The sequence below is a fragment of the Haemorhous mexicanus genome, chromosome 1 (assembly GCF_027477595.1).
Source record: "Haemorhous mexicanus isolate bHaeMex1 chromosome 1, bHaeMex1.pri, whole genome shotgun sequence".
Classification (NCBI taxonomy): domain Eukaryota; kingdom Metazoa; phylum Chordata; class Aves; order Passeriformes; family Fringillidae; genus Haemorhous; species Haemorhous mexicanus.
The window spans coordinates 76,826,809-76,838,872 of NC_082341.1; the positions used below are offsets into that span (position 1 = coordinate 76,826,809).

Sequence of the window (12,064 nt, forward strand, 5' to 3'; positions counted from 1 at the left end):
GTTTTATCTTACGTGACTATTTGTTAAATCTCTTCTAACTAATGTACACATAACTCTTTACAGTATCACAATGAAAGGATTGAATTTGATATGATCCAAGGAGGATTGTGCTAAGTCCAATTTGCTGTATTAGAAACATGAAACCAACACAGATTACTCGATGCAAAGAAACACACTGCAGAATGTGAAGTCCAAATACAATGACTAAAGTAAAAGCAGGCATCACAAGTAGCAACTGGGGAAAAAATATTTATGGGGAATTAGTAGTTATAGTGATTTTTTTTTTTTTTAGAACATCTGTAATGTGAAAATACCTAATTTTATATGAACCTGTCTTGTTTGGTATTAATCATAAGGCAAAATAGTGAGGTGTGAGGAAAAATTGCTAATCTAATAGAAAAAGCAGTTCAATTAAGAAAATAATTACTCTCTGGTTTCATCTCATCCCTCAAAGATTTTCCTTTAACTTGGCAGCATGCTGTTTTTTAAAATAGATATATCTTATATAAACACTGCTGTAAGACCACTGCTGATATAATGAAGTGGTTACATCTAATGAAGAAAAACACACCACAAAAAGTGGAGGTGTTTTCAGTATTCATTATCACGACGAGCTAAGCAGATGAGGCTTAAGCTTCAAAACCAGAGAACCATTCTGGCAGCGAAGGGAGGGCGACAGGCTTTCACAAAAAAAAGCTTTCCGTTTGCTGTACCCTCCCACCGCATTCACTTGCAAATCACTGTGTGCTCGGGAAGCCTGCACTTCCCCGGGCTCCAACCTTCCCAGGGTAAGTGCTGCGGCTCCAGCAGCAGCGCCTCTCTCCCGCTCCCCTCGGAGGAGGGAGAGCGAGAGGCGTGTGTGTGTCTGTGTGTCTGTGCACGCTGCGCGTGTGTGTGTCTGCGGCGGTGCGTCTTCGTTTTTGGTGGTGGTTTTTTTTTTTTGTCTTTTTTTTTTGTCTTTTTTTTTTTGTCTTTTTTTTTTTTTTCCCCCTCGTAAATCAGAAGCTCTGAATGAAAGCCAGTCGGAGGCAGAGCTCCCCCTTAGCTTTGGTTCCGGACTGTCCAGAGTTAAGTGATGCTGGGAGAAAAAGCCTGAGTTAGATCCAAGTAGAATCAGTCTTAAAAAATAACAGGAGAAAACTGACCAAGAAAAGGACTCTAACAGCTCGTTTTTCAGTTTGGTTGGGGTGGACACCACTTTCTCAGCAGAATAAAAGGTAGGAACCTTTCTCATTTTCTTTCTCTTCGTATTATTACAGTTATTATATTAGAGCAGTATGTTGTTTAATGCGATTCCTGTATTTGTTCTACTGTATACAACTTTCTGCATTTTATAAATATGCGTCAGGAGTAATGAGACAAGGGATAGGGAATAACTGCTGTGCATTCTCTCCTCAAAGTAAACCGATATCATCATATGCATTCTGGATTGAAACACTAAGCATTTTATATATTTTTTGTTCTCCTAGTAAGCAAGCTGTCTTTTGAGCAGCAGTTTCCATCTACAGCCAGTTCTTGAAAATTCAGTATGGGGTGAGCAAGTCTAATTGAATTGAAAAAAGCACAATGTTTCCCAGTGTAACAGTTATGAACATAGCATGAAACATACACATATGTGCCCCCACTTTCTGTATACCTGTGCAAGACTGTTGCAGCTTTCGCTGTTAATCATTCTGCCCTGGAATGAATTTCAGAATAATTACCTACACTCACAGAAAATGTTTCTTATGAAGGAAATCCCTGTGGAGAAGGATAGCAAAGTGGATACTAGCAATATTTCAAATATCTGTACAGAGCTACATGCACACAGACAGGGATAAAATTGCCTGGTTTGACATTTCAGTAAAGGGAGAGTGGAGGGAGAAAGAAAAAACAGGGGTTAGAAGGGAAAAGGTGGAGGGAGGAAAAATTCAGTCTGCACCTGTGTGAGCATTTATTGTCAATGCTGCAATAAAATCCATATTTGATGTGGTGTTAAATTAATTCAGCACAATACAAATCTAAATCCACGCTCCCAACTACTAACTATTGATGGCATTGTCAGCTGCATAAGAAATTTTCAATAGGCTCCTACTGTACATGATACTAGTTGCAGCTGTAAAAATCTAACAGCCCTTCAGCTTAGGAGAATGCATCTACACGTGCAATCAGTGACAAATAGCAACCAGCATTTTGAAACGGACCTATCATCTCTGTTGCTTCCACGCAAATGGAGCTGTTGCCTATAATCTTCGTCTTTCATTTCAGTAAAAGCCTCAGTATTCCCCCAACAGCACTGCCGTTGCTTTGAAGGTATTTTTTAATTACACAACTTGTTGTGCATGTATGTGTGGATGCATATGTGAGTGTGTGAGTATGTGCACAGGGTGAGGAAGCAGGGCTGTAAAATTTCTGTGGGGCTTTTTTCTTTTTTTTTTCTTCTTTTCAAGGTAGCAGGCTTTCAATTTACATGGTGATGTTGCTGGAGGAGAAAGGCAGAGAGTGGGAGACTGGAACACACTTCTGGATCTCTAAATCCTTTTCACATATGGCGTTTACTAGGAATATTATTAGTCTGGTACTAAGATTTATTGAGATTTTTACAGCTACACAAACTTTTTTATTAATCGCTTACCTTCTAAATGTAATAGCAGTCCATGCTCTTTTAGAGGAGGAAAAGAAAGAAGGAACTTAGGGAACTAAGGAAAGCAAGAAGGAAACAGTTAATCTTCCTCAAGAGTTGAAAACCAGCTATTTAGAGTCAATATGGGTCTATGTCAAGAGAAGAATACTTCTTGTGTTATCAACTCTTAATCTAGTTTGGGCCTGAGGGCTCATATTTTTATACACTTTTTTATATAAAAGTTTGAATGAATAGGTAATAATTTCTGCAGCAGTTTCTGTTAATTTTAATTTAGATTTATGTCTGTGGTTTTTTATGTGTGGTGTCAAGACAATGATGTACACTTAAATAGGAACACTGAAATGTCTGAAGAGTGCTGATCATAATGCATATATTTAAGCTGAAAATTGATCCTGATTATTTGATTTTTTTGTTACTTTGAGTAGAATTGGAAAATATGTCTTGGCTACTTGCCTTGAAAACCATTTATATTTATAATATTTTAAACAGTTTGTGGGAAAGAAAATAGCAAAATATAACTTAGGAAGACTGTATGTAGAATCTTACATATTCCTAAATTATCTTTTTGGCTTTTCATTAGAATAAATGAGTATAGATACACTAAAACTTCACACTTGCATGTTCTCAATAGACAAAGGGTCTGTGAAAAATGATGAAATACTGAAATGTGCTCACAGTAGACACTGTGTCTACTGTTCTTTTCTGTGCTTAGCAGTAGTTAAAAATGCAGAAAAATGTTATAGATGAAGGAAAATGAGCATAGAATTGATTAAATGTAGAGAGAGATTACAGAAAATACACATCTGGACACACAAAGCAGTATACAAATTTCAGTTAAGTGATGTAAGTTTTTTTCCTTGTTGAATAATTAAATGTAAAAGTCAGAAAAGGTTAATTTGAAGATAATATCTGCCTCTGATTCTGAGAGAGTAATTTCCTGATCTCAACGTGATTTCCCAAGGAAAGAAATGAATGAAATAGAGCCTGTCTCATCTGGATAATTCTGTGCAAGTGATTTTTCTTTTTTTTTAGGTCTGCTAACCATACTTACAGGCTGATTGAAAAGGAGTGTAATTTTGTACCACTAGGTTGCAGCACTGGTACAGGGGGTCAAAGTAAGATTGAACTATTGCTGAATAGTAGTAATGGGGTGAATATGGGGTTATGATAATATTATTTTTACTTTATTCATTATTATCACCTGAAATCATGTTTGTGAACACCAAGGTGTTTTAACTGGACTTCACAAAATGTCCTTCAGAGATTTGAAAAAAACCTGCTCTATTTTTAATTCTTTGACATTATTATTAATTATGTGATTGACAGAAATAGAAGAAAACCACTGATTATTTGGGCAGAATATAAGGGTGTAAGGAACATTTTGTGAGTGACTTCAGTGAACCACATGAATATTCATTCTGTATTACCACTGAATTTGCTATGGGCTTTTTACTAACATACTATATGATACATTGGTTTTTGTAAAGGAGGAAGAACTGAAATTAGAAAAGTAAGAGCCATCATGAGCAGTTTAAATATGAGTAAAACATTATGAAGGGTGACTTCACTGCACATAAGAATGCCACACCATAGCACACTTTCGTTTGCTCTGAATAGTATGTAACTATCAATGAAAGCTCATAGAGACTAAAGGTGCAGTTCACTGAAACATTAAGTGATTAAAAAGCACACATGCCACACATCCTGCACTTTCAAACCTACTAATGTGAACACTTGCTTTATTGAGAAAAAAGGCCTTAGTGCCTCTATTGTCTAACTTCTGGAAAAAACTTAAAAGCAAAAAGAAAGAAAAGAAGCAGCAATGGTATTCTGAGCTCTAAATGTTCTCCAAATCTTTCTTTAGGCCAAGAGGAACTCCTATATCAAAAGTTGCTTGTGTTTTGCTCCCTGGATTTACATATCTTCAGCTCTGAATCACTGGCATGATGACTTCCCTAACATGCCTTTTTCTGTGGGTTAATGACTCTACGAGAGTGATAGAAAAAAAATCATCATCTCTGGGAGCTGTGTATATTACAGTGACCAGACTGCATTACTGCACACAGGGAAAAAAAAAAAGTATCAGCTTAACCTGAACACTTTTTTACTTTTGTTCTGTTTTCATCTGGAGGGAAGCCAGAACACCCAATCAAAGGCTACTGAGCTTTTATGTTCTCTCTACTGGCCTATCAGTCTAATTTTTAGTATGTGGGTGATCTGGCAAAAAATTGCCAGTTGAAGACTGATACACATTTCTTTTTACATGCAGTCTTCCTGATTATTCAGTGTCAGAGACTATTACCTCAAATGTGTATGTGTGTTTACAGTAGAGGTAAAACAGGGACAACCTTTATCTTAAACAGGGCTTGCATTCTAGTTAGTAGAATACTGTAAAATTCCTTTCTTAATTGAATTCAGCCTTTTATTACTTGACTTTTTCTGCAAGTCCCACTGCTGTTTCTTGTCTTTATTAACTTTGATAAGATAGATTATGTTTATAATTTTTTTGTTCAAGGAGTGTGTCCAGCAGGAGGCATAAAGCTCTAGTAGCATCTCAGAGGTACTTCCTACCTTGTCACAGGGCACCTGCTCTGGGATACAAAGTCTGTATCCGGAAGTGTGTACCTTGTACCAACAGGCTGCATCAGGGAAATACAAAGATTTAGGAAGTTAATTGGATATAATGAAAAGCAACATGGGAGGTGTCCTTTTTAATATTATTCCCACATGTACATCATTCTTCACATGATGTTTTTATTTGTAACTTATTATGGCATCTCTTAATTGTAACTCAAGGTGAATGTTGAACCATATTTAAAACAGGAGGGAATCATGTAATGAAGAGTTCATGTATGTCTGTTTATGTAAAGGTAATGATTCAAAAAATTACTAGAAGATAGATGTTTCCAGAATTCTGTTGCTTCAAAGCTACAACTGTATTCTTCTGTTTTCTAAGAAAACAAAAAAAACCCTCTTCAATTATTTTCTCATTATCAACTCTATATAGTATCATATATATGAATGCATGTACCTGTATATTTTACTGTTAATATTCCATCACCTACCACATTACAGATTGCATTTATAGTATCACCCTAGTGCAATGTTTTGCATTACAACATAAAGAACATGATATACCACCACTTATCCAGACCAGAACATGATCCATAAAGATGACTGCAATCCTCATGAGCTCTGCAGTGCTATAATATCCAGATTTTATGAACATGAAAAATGTATACCAATGTAATTTGCAGCATTATTAGCAAGACTCAAAATACAGTGTCCTAGAGGACACTGTTAATTTTTGTCCCCCAAACTAACATAAAATAAATATATAGAACTGAACTTTTTAGTGCATGCATCTACCACACTTTCCATCTGTTTAATGCATGCAAAAATTATCTTACTAATTTTCATACTCTCCTAATAGTAAGCACAAATAAAACAGAGATATATCTGTGTCTGGAAAACTTAGAAGCTGTGCATTCTGTCATCAGTTCCTCTAAGTATCACAGCCTTAATCAAGAGAGTTTCAAACATTTCGTATCTTACACAAAAGACGAAATACATGGAGTAAATCTATGAGATTTTAAATGAGAGTGGGAAAAGTTACACGAACCCAAAGCCTGTGTAATTATTTGGAGTTAATATTGAGAATAGACGGAGGGTGATCAGGTTTATTCTGATTCTAAGAATTCCAAGAAAAATTATCCCATAAATGTATCAATTCCTTTCTCTTTGACCTAGTGAGCTGCCATTTCCCTGATGCCTTTCCCATGGTGTATGGAACTGGGAACCGTAAATGTACATCCATTTTATCTCTGTGTCACCAGAAAATTAGTTAAAAGTTGACGTTTAGATTAGATATTGGGAATATATTCTTTACTGGTAGGGTAGTGGGGCACTGGAACAGGAAGTCCAGGGAAGCTGTAAATATCCTATCCACACTAGTGGGTGGCATCTCAGCTCATGGTAGGAGGGGCTTGGAACTACATGATGTTGAAGATCTTTCAGGTCCCTTCCAACCCCACCCTTCCTATGACTCTATGATAAAGTGTCATTGATTCTATACATCATTAAAGTTATAGGTAATACATCTACTAAAAGTTTACATGGGCTAATTAGATTAATAAGATTTAATTCTTAAGCTAATGTTGGGTGTATATTTGCTTGTTTGTTTTTTAAATGTTGAGATTATTCAGAAGATGATCTGGACTTTCAGTTTTTAGAAATAATTGCAAAACAAGACCCAAGGAAAATAGAAAGAAAAATACCCAACTGAATATCTTTAACACAAAAAAACACCAAACATCCAATTGAAGCAAGAGAATGACAATATTTCAGTTCTTGCTTCCTTTCCACCTATAAAAATAAATTTTAATAACAAATTATGCAAATAATCTTTTACAAAAAGTTTACATCATGCTAGAGATCATATTTTCATTAAGAGTACAGATACCTTCTGATTTTTGGTTTCTTGTATTTAATATGGGACATGGTTTTTACATGTTGATACCGTTTCATGCTATATTATTTTTTCGTGTATTAAAGGTTTGATTCTGTGGCATAAGCCATGCAGAGCTACTACCCCGCTCTCCTGACTTTCTGCTAAAAAATAAAAGCACTGTTAATCAGAATAGTCTTGTATTAAGCAGTAAGTAATAGTGTAGGCCTCGATTTATGAATGTGTTAATGGGGTACACCTAATTACTTTGCAGCCAAATCAAAAATTTCCTTCTTTCTGAGACTGCAGAAGTAAGACATTTCATTAGGACATGAAATATATTTTAATATCTACTTAAGCATATTACATCCAAGTTCCCTAAATATACTTCTGCTTTCCACTTCCCATGGCCAAGTTTTAAATAGTATAGCTTTAAATAAATAGTCTTCTAATTCTGTTTCTCTCAGGGATAGTTTCCACAGTCTTTTGGCAGAAATTTCTAGTGTCAATAAAAGAGTGGGATCTCACTATCGTGAGAACCATTTTAGGGAAGTGTGATTTTTTTCCCCCTCTACTGGACAAAGATTATTTTCTGACATTAACCTGCTGAGATGTGCTCTTTCCCTTGAGTGAGAGTGTGGTCCTCATGTTGAAGATACCACTGAAGCTGGAATCTTGATTAAAATGGGTGAACAGAGTCCCAGGCATGTTAGGTACATTTGGTTCTCTTCATCCCATAGGGGCATTTTATTAAGTTTCTGATTAAGAAGTTAAAAGCAATTGTGCTATGTGTTACTGGAACTACTTTGTTTTCTGGTAGTCACAACAGAATGGAATGTGAACAGATAGAGATAGATGGATTTTCCTCCTAATTGTACTATTTTATAAAATTACTTATACTGTTCCTTCAAATTTTACTTCTTAAGTGGTTTTAAACCAAATAGTATCCTGATTACTCTAATTAATTTGAGAAAACCTTTCTTAAGGTAGAAATGTATAAATTTTTTTGTTTGTTTATCTGTTTATACTATTTAGAGAGTCTATAATCATTCATAGCTTATACTATTTGAAGAGTCTATAATCATTCTGATCACCAGAAAAAACTGATCTCCTCTAAAATTAAAGCATGTATCTGGAATATTTGTCTAGGATGGGAAATTAAGTCAAAATCATACATTTATTCTTTCTATCCTTGACTAACAAAGCATCTGAATCCCTCAGAAACACATGTGCTATTAGTGAATATATCCTAACTCTGGTTGGTTTTCTCCATTTTTTTTTTTTTTTTGAGGCCAGAATAATGAGAATTAGGAAAGGAAAAAGAACTAAGACAAAGTGCATTGTATTAATAATCCCATTAAAGTTTTGATGAGCATAGATCTTCTAGAGAATCTGAGAATCTATAATGTGACTAAAAAAGGTCACTAGGCTTGAGATATTCTAAACTGGATGCCTAAAATTTTGTGACAATGAAGGAGAAACCAATTATTTGAGCTATGAAATCAGAAGTTGTTTTTTTTTTTTTTTAATACTAGTATAAATACATTTCTCAGCTTTCAGGGGTTTAAATGGTATTTGCTATATTGTGCTTTAGAACAGAACTTAAAAATGAGCTTTTAAGTTTTTACTTCGAGCATCATTCACTTAGCTGGAGTTACAAACCAGTGGTAAAGCTTAAAGTAGTTCAGCCTTCTAAATTACAGGACCAGGCCCCCTGTGTTAACAGAGCAGTGAGTTCTTGTTAAATTTCAGGTTATGTACATTCAGGAGAGAAAATACCTGCCATTTCCTTTCTCCATGGCTGCAGCCGTCAAGATCCAAGCAGTAAGTGCTTGTGCATGTGGGGTCTGAGGTTGTTTTGCCACTTGGACAGGCTGTGAATGTCAGGGCTAATGGGGTAAAAGCAGCCTAGGTGGTTCAGTCCCACAGCTGCCAGTTACACAGCTCCTGCTGCATCTCTGGAAGAGCACCCAGGCAGTTTTGCCTTAGAGGTATCCACGGCTATCGGGTCATTTTAGTGATGCAACTGATTCCTTCTTACTCTGGGCATGCTGGTTGGAGTAGATTTCTACTTCTAGTACATTAAAATCCTTCTTTTCTCAGGGGAAAAAAATAAAAGAAAAAAACCACCCCAAAAATATCTTGATGCCACTAAAAGATTAATTCCTGGACATGTTTAGAAGCTATTTAGTTATCATTACAATGGATTCAAACTGGGATATTAGTTATGAGGAAGATAAAAAAATATGATGTCATAATGGCATGATGACAACAAAATAAGTATTCAATTCTATCTAAGTAAACAGAAATCATCTCAATGATTCTAATGTTTAAGTCAAGTGATGACTTCTCAAGGGTAATTCATTAATGTTTTAAAATATATGAGCTAAAATGAAGTGATGTGCAGAAAAAATGTTTGAAGGGTTTCTGTACAATCAGAAATACTGGGTATGAAGCTCAGGACAATACTGACACAAGCATATTTCTTTTATAAAATAAATTTTTTGTTTAAAGGAAAAAGTTTCTATAGTGACTTGAAATTAGCTGTGGAATTTGTAGTTTTATTTTCTGAGATGCTTGCTTTCTTTCTGGTTGGAGGTTATGAACCACTTTCTAATAGTAGTTTTGCTGGAATTTTATAAGCACATGTGTTACATGAAGTAATTGCCAGTGAAGTGATTATGGTTTGAATTTTTTTGTCCTACATGGGACTATGGGATCTGGTTTTGTGTTGGTTTTATGCAGTTCGTCCACTCCAAGCTGTTCATGTCACATAGTAATGCCTTTCAGATGGGATGAGGTTTTGCTGGGGGAAGAGAAAAGCATTCATTTGACAATATGATATCCAACAAGCTAGAAACAGTTTCTTCACTGTTCATGTTATATATCAAACAGCTTTTTAAAGAGCTCAAAAAATTTGAGATAAACTTTTTTTTTTAATTGCAATTGAGCAGAGTAAAGGAATAATTCATAATGCATAAACTGCTGAAGTTCCATACATTTTCTTTAAGGATAATTATACATTGTTGATGCTTTTGGAGGGTTTTTTTGTGTCTGTTCAGTTTTTATTAATATACAATATATGTTTTTACTTCCCTGTCCTATAGGGGAATACTATAATCCTAAATGTCCACAGCTAGCTCTTTGCAATTCGTAGGAAACCCAAGCTTTATTATAACTTTTTTTTTCCTTTAACTCTATGGTCAGTCTCTACATTTTTATAGGTTGTCAACGTAGGCAAAATGATATTCATAACTTGCTAACCAAATTGAAAGTCAAATATTGGAGCCATTTCTTGTGCAATTCTCTGAAAAGTGTTTCATTTTTCAGATGGGAGCCTTAGGAATGCAGATATTTTTAATCTTTTGGTGCCATCTCGTGGCAAGAACATAATTATATGAAACAAAGTGGTAGCCTTTTCAGCAGGTATTTTCTAAGCTTAGCTAAAATGTACCTTGCTTTGGTGATAGATATGTATGTATGAATTTTAATAGTGACTGTAAAATAGCAAACTAACTCATGCATAGGACAAAACTTTCTTTGGTTTTTGGTTTTCTTCCTTTTCAAGAGCCTCTAAGTATTGATTTGAGAAATCTCACAAAAATTGACTGTCATTAGCACATAGAAATAGATTTTTAGTCTGCTGCATTAGATCTCTGTAGCATACTTAACTGGTTCAAGGCAATTGTCAATATATTTTTATTGTAGCAGTGCATTACATCTCTGTAGAATACTTTAATACTTAGCTAGCTCAAGGCAATATTCACTTCAGCATCCTGTAATGTTTAATAGGAAGCCAAGGTCTGTGATAGCATTCTTGTGTTTCATTTTATTTTCTGGTTTTGGCTTGGGAAAATTCATACCAGCCTGCATCCAAAAAAAGAGCAAGAATAGCACAGGAATGCTGTATATTTTTCTGGTATTTTCATTGGGATTCAGAAAAATGAGTAGCTTTGGTTCTGTGCTAAATAAATACTAGCTTAATACAGGGAGGCTTTAAAGATAATGCTTGCAGGTATCTGCAATCAGTAAAGATCACATTCTTGCTCAGTTTCTGAAGGAATTTTCTATACAATAGTCCATACTTGCTTACTTATCTCTAACATTCAGTCTGATGAAAGTTTCTAGATGCAAATATACTATTCTCTTTAAAGAGCTGGAAAGAGAATTGAGATGTCTGTCCTGCTTTTACTTATGGTGGGGGGTTCTCATTCTTTTAAAAGTAAGGATGTGTTTATTCTTAAAAATAATTTTAAGAAAGAAATTATAGTCTTGTTCAAGTAACATCCAAATATTCTGTAGTTATTGAAAATAGATGTCAGGTTATTGCTCTGTGAGTTATTATAATATCCTCCCAGCTGAAGAAGAAAATACTATCAATCAAAATTAGTACCAAATGAGAACACTGTTTTAAGATCCCACACTGTTATAAGATCCCTTCTTTTCATGTCAGATGATTCCATTACTTTCTGTACATATGACCATTACTGTCTCTGTTCTATATGCTTCCTATATTTGTACAGAAAATAATATTAGAAGGATAAAAATTCAAGATATATTTTCTAGCAATTATATGGTAAGTATTAAAATGCTAGTCAGTAGAATGTGATTTTTAATAATCAATCACTAGCTGAGGTACCACTGTGATAAGTTCAGTGTGCTATGATAAGTCAACAGGTGAAGCAATCACTTTTGTTGGTTAGAGATTGTGTGATTTCTCTGATTAGGGTTAGCTAGGTATAAAACTCCCTTGCCCTTCAGCTAGAAGGAAGAGAAGAATCATAATATTAATGTAGTAAGATACAGAATTTCGACAGTTTTATACAGGAATGTGATGATGTGTTTTTCTCCTCCTCATCCCAGTAAAAACTCCCCTAACAGTTAAGTATTGAATATTCTCTCTCTTCCTATATCTGCCTCCTGTTATAGACTAAAAAATTAAAGTGGTGACTTAAGAGAGAATTGCAATTGCTCATTCCAGTGAGTTGATCAGA

General features: G+C 34.9%; 1 protein-coding gene across 1 annotated transcript in view; it reads left to right on the top strand.

Moving 5' to 3' along the window:
• Positions 1 to 998: 998 nt before the first annotated feature.
• The window catches only part of CDH10 (cadherin 10), a 91,961-nt gene continuing 80,895 nt past the window's right edge, over positions 999 to 12,064 (top strand). The window contains exon 1 of the mRNA XM_059854363.1: positions 999 to 1,217. The gene's annotated coding sequence lies outside the window, so the exon portion shown is untranslated. The remainder of the gene's footprint in view (positions 1,218 to 12,064) is intronic.